This window comes from Acanthopagrus latus, chromosome 23 (genome assembly GCF_904848185.1).
Source record: "Acanthopagrus latus isolate v.2019 chromosome 23, fAcaLat1.1, whole genome shotgun sequence".
NCBI classification, from domain to species: domain Eukaryota; kingdom Metazoa; phylum Chordata; class Actinopteri; order Spariformes; family Sparidae; genus Acanthopagrus; species Acanthopagrus latus.
Window position 1 is genome coordinate 17,340,121 of NC_051061.1, and position 14,577 is coordinate 17,354,697.

Here is a 14,577-nt window from a genome sequence, read left to right on the forward strand (position 1 = left end):
TGATTTGCCCAGAACTCACAGCTAGAAGTTGTTACGTGACAGCTCTCACTGTCTGTCTGTCAAATCAGATTTGAATACACATGAAAAAGGGCAAGCAAGCGACTTACACTGAGGAACTTGATGGAAAATTAAAGAAGGATGGAATGGATGACATTCATTATTACACAAAATGTATTTACAGCTTGATCAGGATGGCAGTGCAAATCAAATTAAATAAGCGGTGGCCTCAATCTGGGAGGTCCCAGCACAATTGAAGACCTGCAGTTCACCCAAATGACTCAAAAACAGGATTCTCTCACTAGTGGTATTTAGCCTTATGGTCTTTTTAGATATCCAATATAATGGAGGTGAGTGGGACTCCATTTGTGGTGCTCACAGCATCATATATAAAGTTATGACAATTCATATTGTGTCAGATTTCATGACTACCCATCAATCATTACTGAAATATCTCACAAAAAATGTAAAAAGTCAAACTTCTGGGAGGACTGGAGGGAATCTCCACAACCAACAGGCTTCATCCTCTCGGGACCATGAAATTTGATGCAATCTATCCCACACTTGCTGAGATTGTGCGGCTACGAACAGCAAATCTTCCCTGAAACAATGTCCTGGATAATCCTTGTAGCCCAGGAAAAGTCCCCTGCTGACTTTGTGTTGACTGTGTTAAAAAAAATAGCTGACTCGAAATGGTGTTTTTTTGGGGGGGCAATTTGAACAACCCATTAAAAAAAAAAAAAAAAAAAAAAAAAAAACAGGCTGTATCTCACGCAACCTCTGGCTAATTTTGCTTTGGCCTGCATGTGGCACAGTAACAGGTTTCTGCAGCAGGTTCCTGTTGGAGGCGGCACAATGCCCGTCTATTGACTGAGAGGCTGCAGCGGGCCAGTCAGTGGCTGTCTGCCCAGGAGCAGAGGGATGTTTTTGTGTGTGTGTTTTTGTGCAAGTGTGTGTGTGCCCATTTGCTCTTTCCATCACACACAGAACCTCTATTGTGATGTCTCTGGCACTGTGCAGTAACATTTGACTGGGGGCCTCTGCCAGTTCCCCCCGTCTGGCTCTCTCTCTTGGGAGCTAAAGAAGAAAGACAGGTGAGAAAAAAAAAACAAACCCTGAATTATTTTTCCTGTAAAGGGTGACACAGAGTGATGCGAGGAGGAGGGCAACATCTACAAAAATGTAAGCATTCACATTACGGCTGTGGCAAATCAGATTTTCCCCCATATTTGCACACTTTAAAGCGTTCTGTATTCAAGGCATTAATAACTGGGCATTTCCGATGTGATTATAGATGCCACCTTATCTGAAAGTCGCTCTGAATGCCTTTAAAATGCCAGATTTGTCCTGCTTCTCTTCTTGAACTGCAGCATCAGCAGCAGAAGTCTCGGTGTCATCATCACATCGTAGGTGCGACAGAGCTGTTGACATTTGGGATGCTTCAGCCGCCAGACTACTTTTGTTTGGAGAGCGCTGAGCTGTGGGATCAAGTGTCAGGCCAGGTGACTGCCTCCCCTTTCCTCTCAGCGCTTCACCCATCTCCTGCCCAGCACAGGCGCCCTCCTCACCTGCCAGTCATCCTCCTTCCCGCTGAGTGACAGCTCTGTCAGCTAGTGGGGAGAGAGGGGAGACTGAGCGAGTCCAGCCACATCTGTTGTTTTACAGGCAGCCTGCGTTCAGCCCCAGGGATCTCATTATAACCCGGCCTGTCGAGAGAATCGCTCATGAAGCACTCAGCCTCACAACGATACAGACGCGCAAACAAGACGACATGCTCATGGAGAAAATGCAGGCATATGTCGCTCATGCTCGCTCAATACGAGCATGTTGGTTTAACCGACCTGCCCACCCACACAGACGTGTAGGGACAAATTGCATCAAAGGGTGATGACGTTTCAGTGAGGCACAAGACATGCAAAGCAGTAAGTGACACTCTCAGTATTCACTGCTTGCGTTCAGCTGCGCAGCTGTCGAACTGGGATGAAACTCTGCCTGCAAACAGACACTAAAGGTGAGCAAAGGCAGCCTTCAAAGTCAAAAAGGCGGCGCTCACGAGGCAGTGAGGTGCTGCTGCAGACTGCCCGCTGGCTCAGCGTCGGCCCTTGATGAGACAGTGTAGGCTGATTTGTGTCACGTTACTAATTCTCACTGGCATGACGGACACCGTGATCCATGCACCGTCCGCTGTCTGTTTGTGTGTGTGTGTGTGTGTGTGTGTGTGTGTGTGTGTGTGTGCATGATTTGTGTGTGTGGAAGAGGAAGGAGAAAAAGAGTGAGCGACTGATGCGAGAGAGGGGGAAAGTGGGGAGGAGGAGTGTGAGGGATAGCACGGATGAAAAACAACGTGCATGCTGGGATATGTATGTAGATGCAAGCCATCGTGTCACTCCGGCTCTCTGTGAGGGCAGGTTGCCCATTTACTCCCCACAGTTAAATACATCCATCCTCCACACACACACACACACACACACACACACACACACACACACACACACACACACACACACACACACTGCATGCAAATACAATGCCCTATCAGCAGCTGCGCCCTTCTTTCAAATAACTGCTGTGGTGCTTTTTTCCTGTTTAACTAAAAAACAACAACAATTGATGGGACATTTCCAGCTCCTTCAAAATGTCACCGGTTTACACAACACTGCACTCACCTAGGTAGCTGCAGAGATTTGGGAACATTGCGGCATTATTGCAATTTATTTGGTAAAACCAAGACTGACTTACTGTACATAATCTTGGTAATAATCCTGCGTTGCACAGTAACAAAATGTGCGCAGAGCTACAGTGGATCAAAGATAAAGCCACAGTTTGATTTCAAAACCTGGTATGTATGATTGTTTGTGCGAGGCTGACATGTTTCCATTAAAGCGTGGATACCCGAAGTGGACACGTCGAGTGCACATCGACAAAAAAATTTAAATCCTGTCTAGGTTTAGTGTCTGGTTCTGTCAAGTCAATTGACTAAAGTTATATGGTGAATTCAAGTTCTCTCTGGGGTAAATAGTGTGAAAATAAATAAATATTGAAATATTTAAACTAATAATAAGTGATGGTCATACAAGTTGTAGGGGCGGTGTCATATATAAATAAAAATCACAAGAAAACTCCTTGACACAGATCTCGAGGAACAAAAGTGTAAAAAAAAAGAATTGAGGTCTGTTTGACTCCCTAACGAAGGCTTGATGCCGGAACTTGCTTGTTTAAAGATTTAACATGACAATTCAATTCAAACTCAGCGTGAGTCTGGGAAGCCCTCCTACTCTTTCATTTTTTTATGTCCTGTTCTGTTTGATTTTTTCTTTTTTGTGGCAACGCTTTGAACGAAACATAGAGTGTATTTGTTTGTTTCCAGGTGGCAAACATTCACGTAGGATTCAGCGCGCCAGCTTACAATAACTGTGTCAGGCTGGAGCCAGGTTCTGACGTATGCAAACCAAATGCATTCCGAGTCAGGGTCGATCTTGGTTGCTACTCTTTTTGTCTCAGTAGCGGTCAGACAGAAAAAAGTACTCTAGTTCCCAGATCAATGCAATTCATTTGGTGATTGCATCCATACATTAATGGCCAAAAAAATCTGAATATATGATTACATTTTTGTTAAATCAGATCTGTCTTTCCTATATTGTACTGAGAGACAATCCAGAAACCTCGAAAATAATCCATATGTCCACTTTACTAACCAGCAACCTCAGTTTTCTCTGAATTCTGACTCCATCCTGTTTTACCACTCTCCTTCTCAATGTCCACTTAATAATTTAGGACGCTCCTCACTTTTAGAGAACATCACCGACCCATGATCCCATGTCTCTGTTTTACTGGGACACCGCTGGGAAAGTATGTCAGTTCTTTCCAGCGTTTGAGATTGTCGGTCTAGCCGGTAGGTCAAGATCAGGAGTGCGCATTAAAATTCATAAAGGAGCATTTTAAAACCGAAGGCACATCGGTGGTCGAGGGAGGAGATGAGATGATAAACACGTGAGCCTAGAGTCGACATGCACTGACAACAAGCCCCAGGCCAGAGCAAGGCCGTCGTCTTCCAAGTCAACTCACCTGGGCTCGCCATGGGCACTTCTGTCCAGACGGATTGCAGAAGACCTAAAATGAGACATCTCACAACATTTAAGCGATTCACGGTGAGGCAGACGGTTCTGGGATTGGTTTGGTTTTGACGTTCTGCATAATAAAGGCAGGGAGCAGTTTCTGGTGGCTGTTGTGCCCCGGCTACTACATGATTACTCTGCTTGTGCAAGTGGAGAGGAAAAGAAACTTCAAACAAAAAAAAAAAATCCTACTTTAAAGGAATTTTATTCCAGACGCTCTCTTAATAGTGCACAGGCTGAAACTGTCCTTGATCTGATGCATAGCTGCGAGGCGAGCTCCACCACAGTTTCCTATTTATAATGTAATCTCTCGCCAAAGGCTACTCACCAGCTTAGACAATCCTCTCTAACCAGTGTCTTATCCCACTCCTTGTCCACCCTGCTCTCTCCTTACTCTGCTCATGGGGACTGTATTTGTCTTGCCTTTAGGGAAAATATTACCTCCATGTATAGGGACAGAGATGAATATTATGGTATGTGCATGCAGAATCCAAGAGAAGTATGTAGATTAATCGCTGTAAGATAAAACGCGATTTATATCCATCAGAAAAACAGTTCTTGCAGCCGCAGAATATAGAAAATACTGTAAGGGATCAGGTTGACACATACATAGTTCAGACTTCCCCAAAAATGTCAGAAAGGAAGTGCTTGCTTATGATTAATAATCTGCCATAGAGGGTTATATGTACAGAAAGTATCTGTGTGTATGTAAATGTATGCTGTGATTCAAATTAAAGATGCAGATAAAATGTACATTTTTATATTTGGATATGAGTGCTGCTGCATGTTCAGCTCCAGATGGAGGAGACAGATTTACATAAAATGTGACAGTGTGTGCACTGATGTGCGCTATCATCATCTCAGCTGCAATCAACTGTGCAAGAAGAAAGAAATGTAGGAACACATATGAAGTCACATATATAAAGAGTTATATAGCGTGTGTTTATTCAATGATCAATGGAAAAATACAGCGCAGGCACAGATAAGATTCAGTCAAGAGCAAAGGAGTGAGGACAGAGACAGAGAGTGTTGTGAGCTGCTGTGGAGATGACAGTGAAACGCCTGATCAGTTCAATTCATATTCACCTTCGCTTTCTCAAACTTTCAGAAAAAGGGGGGCAACAGCGCTGCCGTATCCGCCGCGCTAAACAAGCCACACGATTGAAAACGTCTGCTTCAACCAAATCTTAAAATGAAGCCTTCACCTTTCTCTTTTCCAGTCTTGCTTTTGAGAGTTTTAATGGCCCGTGAATCGATCCCTCATGCATTTTTGCAACAAATTGAACAGTGCAGAAGGATTCAATAAGTGGAGAAATAAGCCAGGTACTTTGGCGCGGCGTGAGGCAGGGCTGTGGAGAAATTACCTTTATTAAGTCTACAACGACCCTATTGATTTTGTGTTGTGGGCCTGCCATAATAATGAAGATGGCTGATGTCAGTGCAGCCACAGTGTAATCAGCGTATGCTCTGACAGCATCTCCCCCAAGTGATGAAGAGGAGAAAGGCCAAGCTGGGACATGTTGCTGTCTGGCAGGCCCCGAAAGATTACCACTGATTTGACCACTGAGTGAAACAAATGAGTTTTTAATGTGGAAATACAGATCGAATGATCTTTAAAGTGCACATCTGAACAAATACACAACATTTGTTGTTGGAGATTAAAGGCCCCTTTGTTGTTTTTGTTACATGTAAATCTGAGATGCACATGTATGTATTCCAACTAAGTTTCGAAGTTTTTTTTTCTAAACTAACACTCTGTGTGTTTCTCAGCTAATCATGACTAAACTCATCGACTCGTTTTACAGTTTCGATATGACATTATAGTATTTTCTCTTTTTAAAATGTGTGTTTATGTGAAAATGTGTGACAATGTTTGGATTTGATTCCATATGCCATGATTTGCAACATGATGATTATCCACATTAGATGAAAAAAAAAATCACATATAAATGTATGTAGTTAACACGTATATACACTATATTACCAAAAGTATTCGCTCACCCATTCAAATGATCAGAATCAGGTGTTCTAATCACTTGGCCTGGCCCCAGGTGTATAAATTCAAGCACTCAGGCATGCAGACTGTGAAACAAGACATTTGTGAAAGAATGGGCCGCTCTCAGGAGCTCAGTGAATTCCAGCGTGGAACTGTCATAGGATGCCACTTGTGCAACAAATCCAGTCGTGAAATTTCCTCGCTCCTAAATATTCCACAGTCAACTGTCAGCTCTATTATAACAAAATGGAAGCGTTTGGGAACAACAGCAACTCAGCCACGAAGTGGTAGGCCACGTAAAGTGACGGAGAGGGGTCAGCGGATGCTGAAGCGCATAGTGCAAAGAGGTCGCCGACTTTCTGCACAGTCAATTGCTAGAGAGCTACAAACTTCATGTGACCTTCAGATTAGCCCAAGTACAGTACGCAGAGAGCTTCATGGAATGGGTTTCCATGGCCGAGCAGCTGCAGCCAAGCCACACATCACCAAGTGCAATGCAAGGCGTCGGATGCAATGGTGTAAAGCACGCCGTCACTGGCCTCTAGAGCAGTGGAGACGCGTTCTCTGGAGTGATGAATCACGCTTTTCCATCTGGCAATCTGATGGACGAGTCTGGGTTTGGAGGTTGCCAGGAGAACGGTACATTTCAGATTGCATTGTGCCAACTGTGAAATTTGGTGGAGGAGGAATTATGGTATGGGGTTGTTTTTCAGGAGCTGGGCTTGGCCCCTTAGTTCCAGTGAAAGGAACATTGAATGCTTCAGGATACCAAAACATTTTGGACAATTCCATGCTCCCAACATTGTGGGAACAGTTTGGAGCGGGCCCCTTCCTCTTCCAACATGACTGTGCACCAGTGCACAAAGCAAGGTCCATAAAGACGTGGATGACAGAGTCTGGTGTGGATGAACTTGACTGGCCTGCACAGAGTCCTGACCTGAACCCGATAGAACACCTTTGGGATGAATTAGAGCGGAGACTGAGAGCCAGGCCTTCTCGACCAACATCAGTGTGTGACCTCACCAATGCGCTTTTGGAAGAATGGTCAAAAATTCCTATAAACACTCTCCTCAACCTTGTGGACAGTCTTCCCAGAAGAGTTGAAGCTGTAATAGCTGCAAAAGGTGGACCGACATCATATTGAATTCTATGAGTTAGGAATGGGATGGCACTTCAGTTCATAGAATGAGTAAAGGCAGGTGAGCGAATACTTTTGGTAATATAGTGTATGTAGATTTACAGATACTCAATGATATGTGAGAGAACTCACCAAGGGAATATATTGACATTGCTTCTGCAAACTCTGTAAACAAGCCATCAGTTTTAACAGATTATCTCAACCTCCTGATTTGAAGGTTAATAGTAATAGTAGTACGAGCACATTCTGTGTGGACAGGAACATTGTTTGCTTGCACAACAGCTACCATAAAGTTCAACCAGCACCTCAGTCTGTGCGGTTATGCATCACAAGGCAGTTCGATCACCCGGCTGCTTATGTTTTTGCCCTTGCCCGGTCAGAGCCACATCGTTTGGCTAATGCTGAGCTCACTCAGCTTGTGACTGCTACCTGTGGCCTCTTCTTTAGGATCTCCTCTCGCCCTTCGCTAGTATATTCAGTTTTTTGTTTCATCGTTCCTGTTTGTTTCTCGTGTTTATTCATCTAAATACTATCTCACAGTTAAGCTTAAGTCTTTAAATGAAGCACAACTGATCCTAAATAAACAATAGATTAAGAAAGATACAGGCCACAGGTACAGACACATTTTCCCATCAAAGCAAGGTGTCACTGGCCTCTGTAACTTCACTTCACAGACTTCCCAGTAATGGAAAAAAAAAATCCCCCAAAACATTAGGATAAAAGAAAAATGCGCCCACATGTGTGCTACCTACTCATACCCAAACACATTCAGAGGCGGCGAGTGTCAGGCAGACACAGATACATGCCCACACAATCCCAAATTGTAGACTCTGATTTGACTCCTTACACATTCATATCTGGGGCCATTTCTATGTAAATTCGCAGCTCTTCTGCATCCTTTGACGTTGTCATTCACCGCTCCGGCAACACTAGCCACAGGACAAATTTTGGAGCAGCGGAGGAGACTTTGATCCTGCTGAATACAAATGATGACACGGCTCGACAAAGAGGCCTTTCACACACACTCCTCTGTCACGCCAGGCCGTTGCCTTGAAGGCACGTGGTGGTCGGATTAGCCACACTTGAACCTGCTAAACCACTAAGAGATGCTCAACCATGGAAAGATATGCCGCGGAACTGTTTTACAGACTTGCCCTCAGTGATGAAAAGATCAGACGTTGGATCGATTTGTCGACAGTCAGACATTTAATCAAACAAAATGTTGGCTGACTTTGCGTGACTAGTTTGTCGTATACATTTCAAAACATTTGCTGCTTCCATGATCTACAGAATGAGAATTTGTTGCTTTCTTCAATCACGAAAATGTGTAAATTCGATATATTTTGCATGTGTGCTGTTGATCAGATGAAACAAGACATTCGAGGATGTGATATTGCTTTCTTTGAAATTGTGAAGGCTGTTTTCTGACTTGATAATTAAACTTTAATAGATTCATCAGTGACTGACAAACAGACGGATCATTTCATAACGACAGTAATGAAAATAGATGACAGTTGCAGCCCTACTTGCCTCCAGCTTCGCTATTCTTGAAGTAACAGATGGAAGAGAGTTAGCACCTAGAAGGCAGATAAAAACAGTGACCAGCTCTAAGAGAGAGAAAAGTTCTCGTACATCATCTTTAAACTTAATCAACAGTGCAGCCTGTCCTTTGTCTCAGAGTGCCATGATGGTAAGGGATGAGACGAGCAGACTTACAGAGGCCGGTCGGACACAGCGTGCGAAGGTTCAGAGAGGGGTGATGATATATATTCGCTGAGATGTTGGCTCTCTGTAACTTATTGCTCCTCCAGAGCCTTTTTTATGTAGCGAGAAATCTTCATGTCTTCCACCTTGATGTGCAGAGTGCCGGCTCTCTGCAAGATGATGGACAGTCGGTCCGTGCACTACAGGCAGTCCTCTCTGTTCTGTCTCAGCTTCTCGGTTTCATTATTCGCCTCTTCAGCTCTCTGGTCTCTGCAAGACGGAAGCAACCTTGCCTCTCATTGCTACCTTCCCTAACCCTGGTGCCGGCAGAGCATGCAAGACATTTTGGTGGTTGCTCTCAGTGCGCTGAGCATCCAGAGATTCAGATTTGTTTACTTAGATTGATTATGTATTTAGACCCACTTTGGTTTTTCTTTCAGTATTTTCCTTAGATTATACCCATTAGTCACTCTCCTTTTAGCTCTGTTTTGGTGTTTACATCTCCTGAGGGAAAAACCTGTCTGTCTTAATCAGACTGACTTTTCTCTCGATAAACAATTGGAAACTTTGGGTTTTCAGAGCTGCAAACAGTCCGATGCCACCAAATGTTATGCTGTTAGAGTGGTAAGAGTGAACTAAAACGATGAGGTTGCAGGCTAGAAGACAAAAGGAATGACCTTAATGTTGCTAGAAAGCGCCATAGAAACAGTTAGGTGGTAGTTCATCACTGGGAGCAGCTCCTTTCACGTGTAGGTGGTCATGTGATCCACTGCAAACTATTGATTAGAGCAGATTTAAAGTTATTTTTGGTCATTCTGCACATGTGGATCACCAGTTATCTCTCTCACCTTCCAATAGATTTATAGCTGAAACTATATATGTCAGTTAGGCTTCTCGTTGATGAACTGAAAATGATCTGATAGAAGTTTGCTGAAAATTACTTTTTGAATTTAGAAATATCAACTAAAAATGTAGAATTCGCTGGCTTACCTTCAAAAGTATGAATATTTTCTTGTTTTTTGTTGTTTTATTGGTCTGAGCTTTACAATATGTTGCTTGAATCCCCCTTAAACCACCGGAGAAAAAATAAGATGTTACTCTAATCGATAATGTACACAATTGCTCCAGATGGATCTAGATGGATCATATTTCTCCACATACTGCGGCAGCCTGCCCCATTGTGCAGTGTAATATCCGGCGGAGTGTGAGCCGATCTTCTCTCACCCCATCAGAGGACATCAACTCATGAGCATAATCTGCTGTCAGATCTTAACCTGATAACTTTGTGCCTTGCGTGTAACTCTAATCACTACCAACACCACGGCTAACCCCCCAGTTCTCCTCCCCCTCTCACTCACTCTCCTCTCCACCTCATGGCCCGGCCCGCCCCTCACTCTCAGACAGAGAAACTCATTATAGCTAAGGATTAGATTGATCAGCATGAGGGGGGGAGATGCCCAGTGGAGAGGCAGCATGCCTGGGCCAAGCAATTTATGCCAACAATGGAGCTCAGCTCTGCACATCCTGGCCGCTTCACAGAGGAAAACACTCGGCGGCAAACCACTGGCTGAGGCACACACAAACGCAAACTCCTCCACAGTAACACACAATCATACGCGCTGGTCGTTTATTTCAGCTCAGCTCGTTTCAAGCTAATTTTAAGGTTTATAATTAATTGCAGGAATGACAAAATATCTGCCGATGGTTACTGAAATGGGACTAAGATAACGCCTAGAAACTTGTGTTGCTGATTTTTAAACACACAGACGCACTCACGCATGCATGTGCACACACACACACACACACACACACACACACACACAAAGTTTCATTCTGCTGCTTGGAGAAAAAACGCAGCTCCCCGTAATGGAACATTCCCCCCCCACACACACAAGACAATTCATTTTCAAGGCCAAAATTTCCTCCTCTAAGTGGGTTTGCCTCCACAGGAGAGAGAGAGCCTCTTGCCATCGCCCTGGAAACCAGAGAGAGTAAACACAAGTGGGATTGGGTTGGTGCTCTGCTGCGCGTCTTCACAGTAGCCTCATCTCGCTCCTTCTGCACCCTTCGGCCTATCTTTATTTCCCAGTGGGGGGAAATATTGGCTTCAGTACCTGCTTCCCCTGACTCAGGAATCCTCAGCTGCTCAAGGTGTTCATGAGTAAGCGTACACGCATGTTCATGGGTGTACGCCTAACATTATGGGGGGTTAATAGCGGATTAAGCATCAAAGTGGTGAGCGCCGAGTATTTCCATAAATTAACTTCACCTTTTGTCTCTATTTCTCCCTTATTTGTACCTCCTTATCATTTTTTTTGGAGGTGAAAAATCCATGCAAATGAGAATATGTCTAATCCTGTCCCTGGTTAGGGGTGATAATGGATCCTTTTGTTGTTTACAGTAAGGAATTATCTATCAACAGGCAGGTGGAGGAGTGGGCACCTTGTGAAGATCCAGTCACTGCCATTGCACTTCATTTCGTGTTTTTCTGGCTGAAGTGTGCTCCTGTGGAAGCTCCATAATAGCTCGGCAAATTGTGTCTCAGCTGTGGAAAATGGGGATAGAAACAAGAGATCAAGAATCTTAACATTATGGATACAAATGAGGGCTTGTTTTTCCGTGATACACATTTTCTCGCCATATCTCAGCTATCCCTTATCGATTCATCATCCAAACATGAAAGCATTTGAAATGAGATGAGCGCAAACTGTGCATGCCCTAATTAGACACATTAAGGATGCTAATTACATACCTGAAAAATGGTCAACAAATAACGACAACCCAGTGCGGATCCCGGCTTCCCCCGCAGACAGACACTGGGAACAGTGTGCCCGTAATCCCTTTCACCACACAGATGCTGTCCTTGGCCTGAGACAGAGCAGCATCCCGCAGGCACAGACTTGTTCTATCTGCACAGAGGAGATAACTGCACCACACCCAGCCTCGAGTCGCCCAACGCCCCCACTCCACCACCGCCAACCTGCCTCTGCACACCATCCATCCTCTTGGCCCTCCAAATTTCCTCACTGTCCATTGCAGCACACACACACACACACACACACACACACACACACACACACACACACACACACACACACTCACTCAGACTGAAACACAATGTGACTGCAAACTCACTAGTGAGAAGAAATACCCAAGTTAAAATGAGTTTGGACAGCAAAGTGAAGACGAAGCTTTATTTTTTTCTTTTTTCATTCCTCCCTCCTCCTGCTCTGTTGTTGGCAGTCTGTATCTCCGCTGATCCAGTCACTTTGAAGTGAGCAGCCTTTGATTTGGACAAAGATTAGGGAATTTGATCCCCATTTTAAAGACGCTGGCACACAGGGGCTGTTTTCATGGCCATAAAAAAAAAAAAAAAATCATTTTGACTAAAAATCAATGGCCAATTCCAGATGGGGCCCTCCTGCCTGGGAGTGGAGTGCATCCCTGGGTGTGTCGGTGTGTCTGCAAAGTGTTATCAGGCAACCCACTGGCAAAGGAGATTATTATATTGACTCCACGCTCACAGTTCAGTGGTCCTCGCCGATGACAAGCATCTAGCTTGCAACAACAGGTGGATAGAGAGCCATCATACTGCATGATGACACACCAGAAGCAATCTCAGCCAAGAGCTCTTACCAACGTGTAGATAACAGGGACATCATCGTCTCCGTGGTGCTTCGATGTAAGATGAAGCAGGTGCAGCGGGAGTACGCTGCAACCACTTAAAAAGCATCATAGTTGAGCTGCTCCACTTGTAAAAGGGTCCCAGTCTTCAGATAGATTAGGTTCTTTTCAGGCAAATGATGAGGTTTTGACACATCTGTCACTGAGATTTTAAGTATTTGTTTTATAGACTTCACAGACAACATCTTGAAATGCTTTGAGCACCATAAGTAAAATTTCATTTTCGTATAAGAATAAGTTTTGGGCAATGTACATTTCTGCAAACCACAGATTTAAGGTTTCAGTTTTTCATTTCTCTCAGTTAACTTCCTATTTTATGTAGGGCAAATACGGAAATTGTCCGTAGATCTGTTATGAAAGATCCAGTGGTGTCACACTTACAAATGTTGAAACACAGTGTTGAACCACTGGTAGTGTTGTTGCCTGTAACTCCACCACCGTCCCTTCTGTCTCCCCTGGTCACAGACATGATGTTAGCACGAAATTACATGTTTTGTGGAAATGTACATATGGCATGTACAAGCATGAATTATCAGTGATTTGCAGCAATGTTAACTGCCACCATTTTATCCTGGCGATCGGGCTGAGGATATTGGCTGAGGAAGCTGTCCCTTTAATGTCTCTTGTTGTGTTGGGGCATCACTGTTGGAAATCAGGCTGATTTATAGCAGTATTAGATTTAAAAGAATATTTCATAAATGTGATGTATTACCTTGACATCTCAGGCACTTAATTCACTGGATTAGCCAAAAACAGACCTCCCCATCTGGCTGTTTGACTTTGAGACTGCTTCTATTGAATCTCCACAAAAGTGGTACTGAGAAATGAAGACAAACTTTGTGAAAGATCTTCTTCAATGTTCTGAACTACACTTATTCCCAAAACTGTCTGGCTGAGTATGTTTACCTCCAGGAGCCACCGTCAAGGCTTAACTGAACAGAGAACTGACCTGTTCTTGAAAGAATGAATAAGACTCACACTATTTACTGTCACAGAGATGATGATACACAGTGACAGGCACCTGAAAGCCAACACCTGCAGGTGGTTAAGATCACATCTATGTCCACCTTCATAACCGGTAACTACATTTTTGTTGCATCCTGTGGACCTTAATCAGAACACAGCGCTTTGCAAATGGGAACTTAATGAAAGTACCATGTGGATGTCAGCATGAGCTATAAGCTATATAGTCATTCTCATTGGACGGGAGGCATTAAATGCAATTGATTATATGAGCCCCTGGCAATTCTGAGTGCGGAGCAAGTTTTTATTATGCAGCTTCCTTTCAAAAGAGCCCATTCCACTGCTGGTGTTCAGAGAGAAGAGAGCACGATCCTATTCCTTTCAAAACCCTTTATCTCTCTTTCTGAACTCACTGTTTTTTCCTCTCCTCTCTGTCTCTCACTCCCCGTGCCTCGCTCTCTGTCTCTCCCCTCCATTGCCAGTCCAACAGCTGCTTCTCCTTTGGCCAGCCTCCAAATGGATGACTGAGGAGAGTGAATGGGTTTTTAATTTCACTTGTTAATGCTGGTTTCCCTCCCTCGACCTGCAGTGCCAACACCGCTAGATAGGAAGAAAACTTGGAGCGGGAGGAGGAGGGGGATAAACAGCAGTCTGAGAACAACAACACGAGAGCAGGATCTGAACGTCAGACCTTCAAATTAAGAGTCTATTGATTAGACATGAGCCGAGCTATCTGAAGAGCTTCATTCTCCGTCCTCTCCTATTTTGTTGGTTAATTAATCATGAAAGGTTTTAATCAAGTATTCCAGAGGAGGCGCGGAGGAATGGAGCAGTGATATTGTTGTGTTACTCCCAGAGCAGAGACGTTGGTCCTTTTTTTAAAACTCTGAGTGAAACCCCAGACAGGTGCGTACAGATGCCTCAGGCAAGATGGCTGCTGCACAAGTGCAGGGAGAGGACCGCAGACCACCGTGGGATCC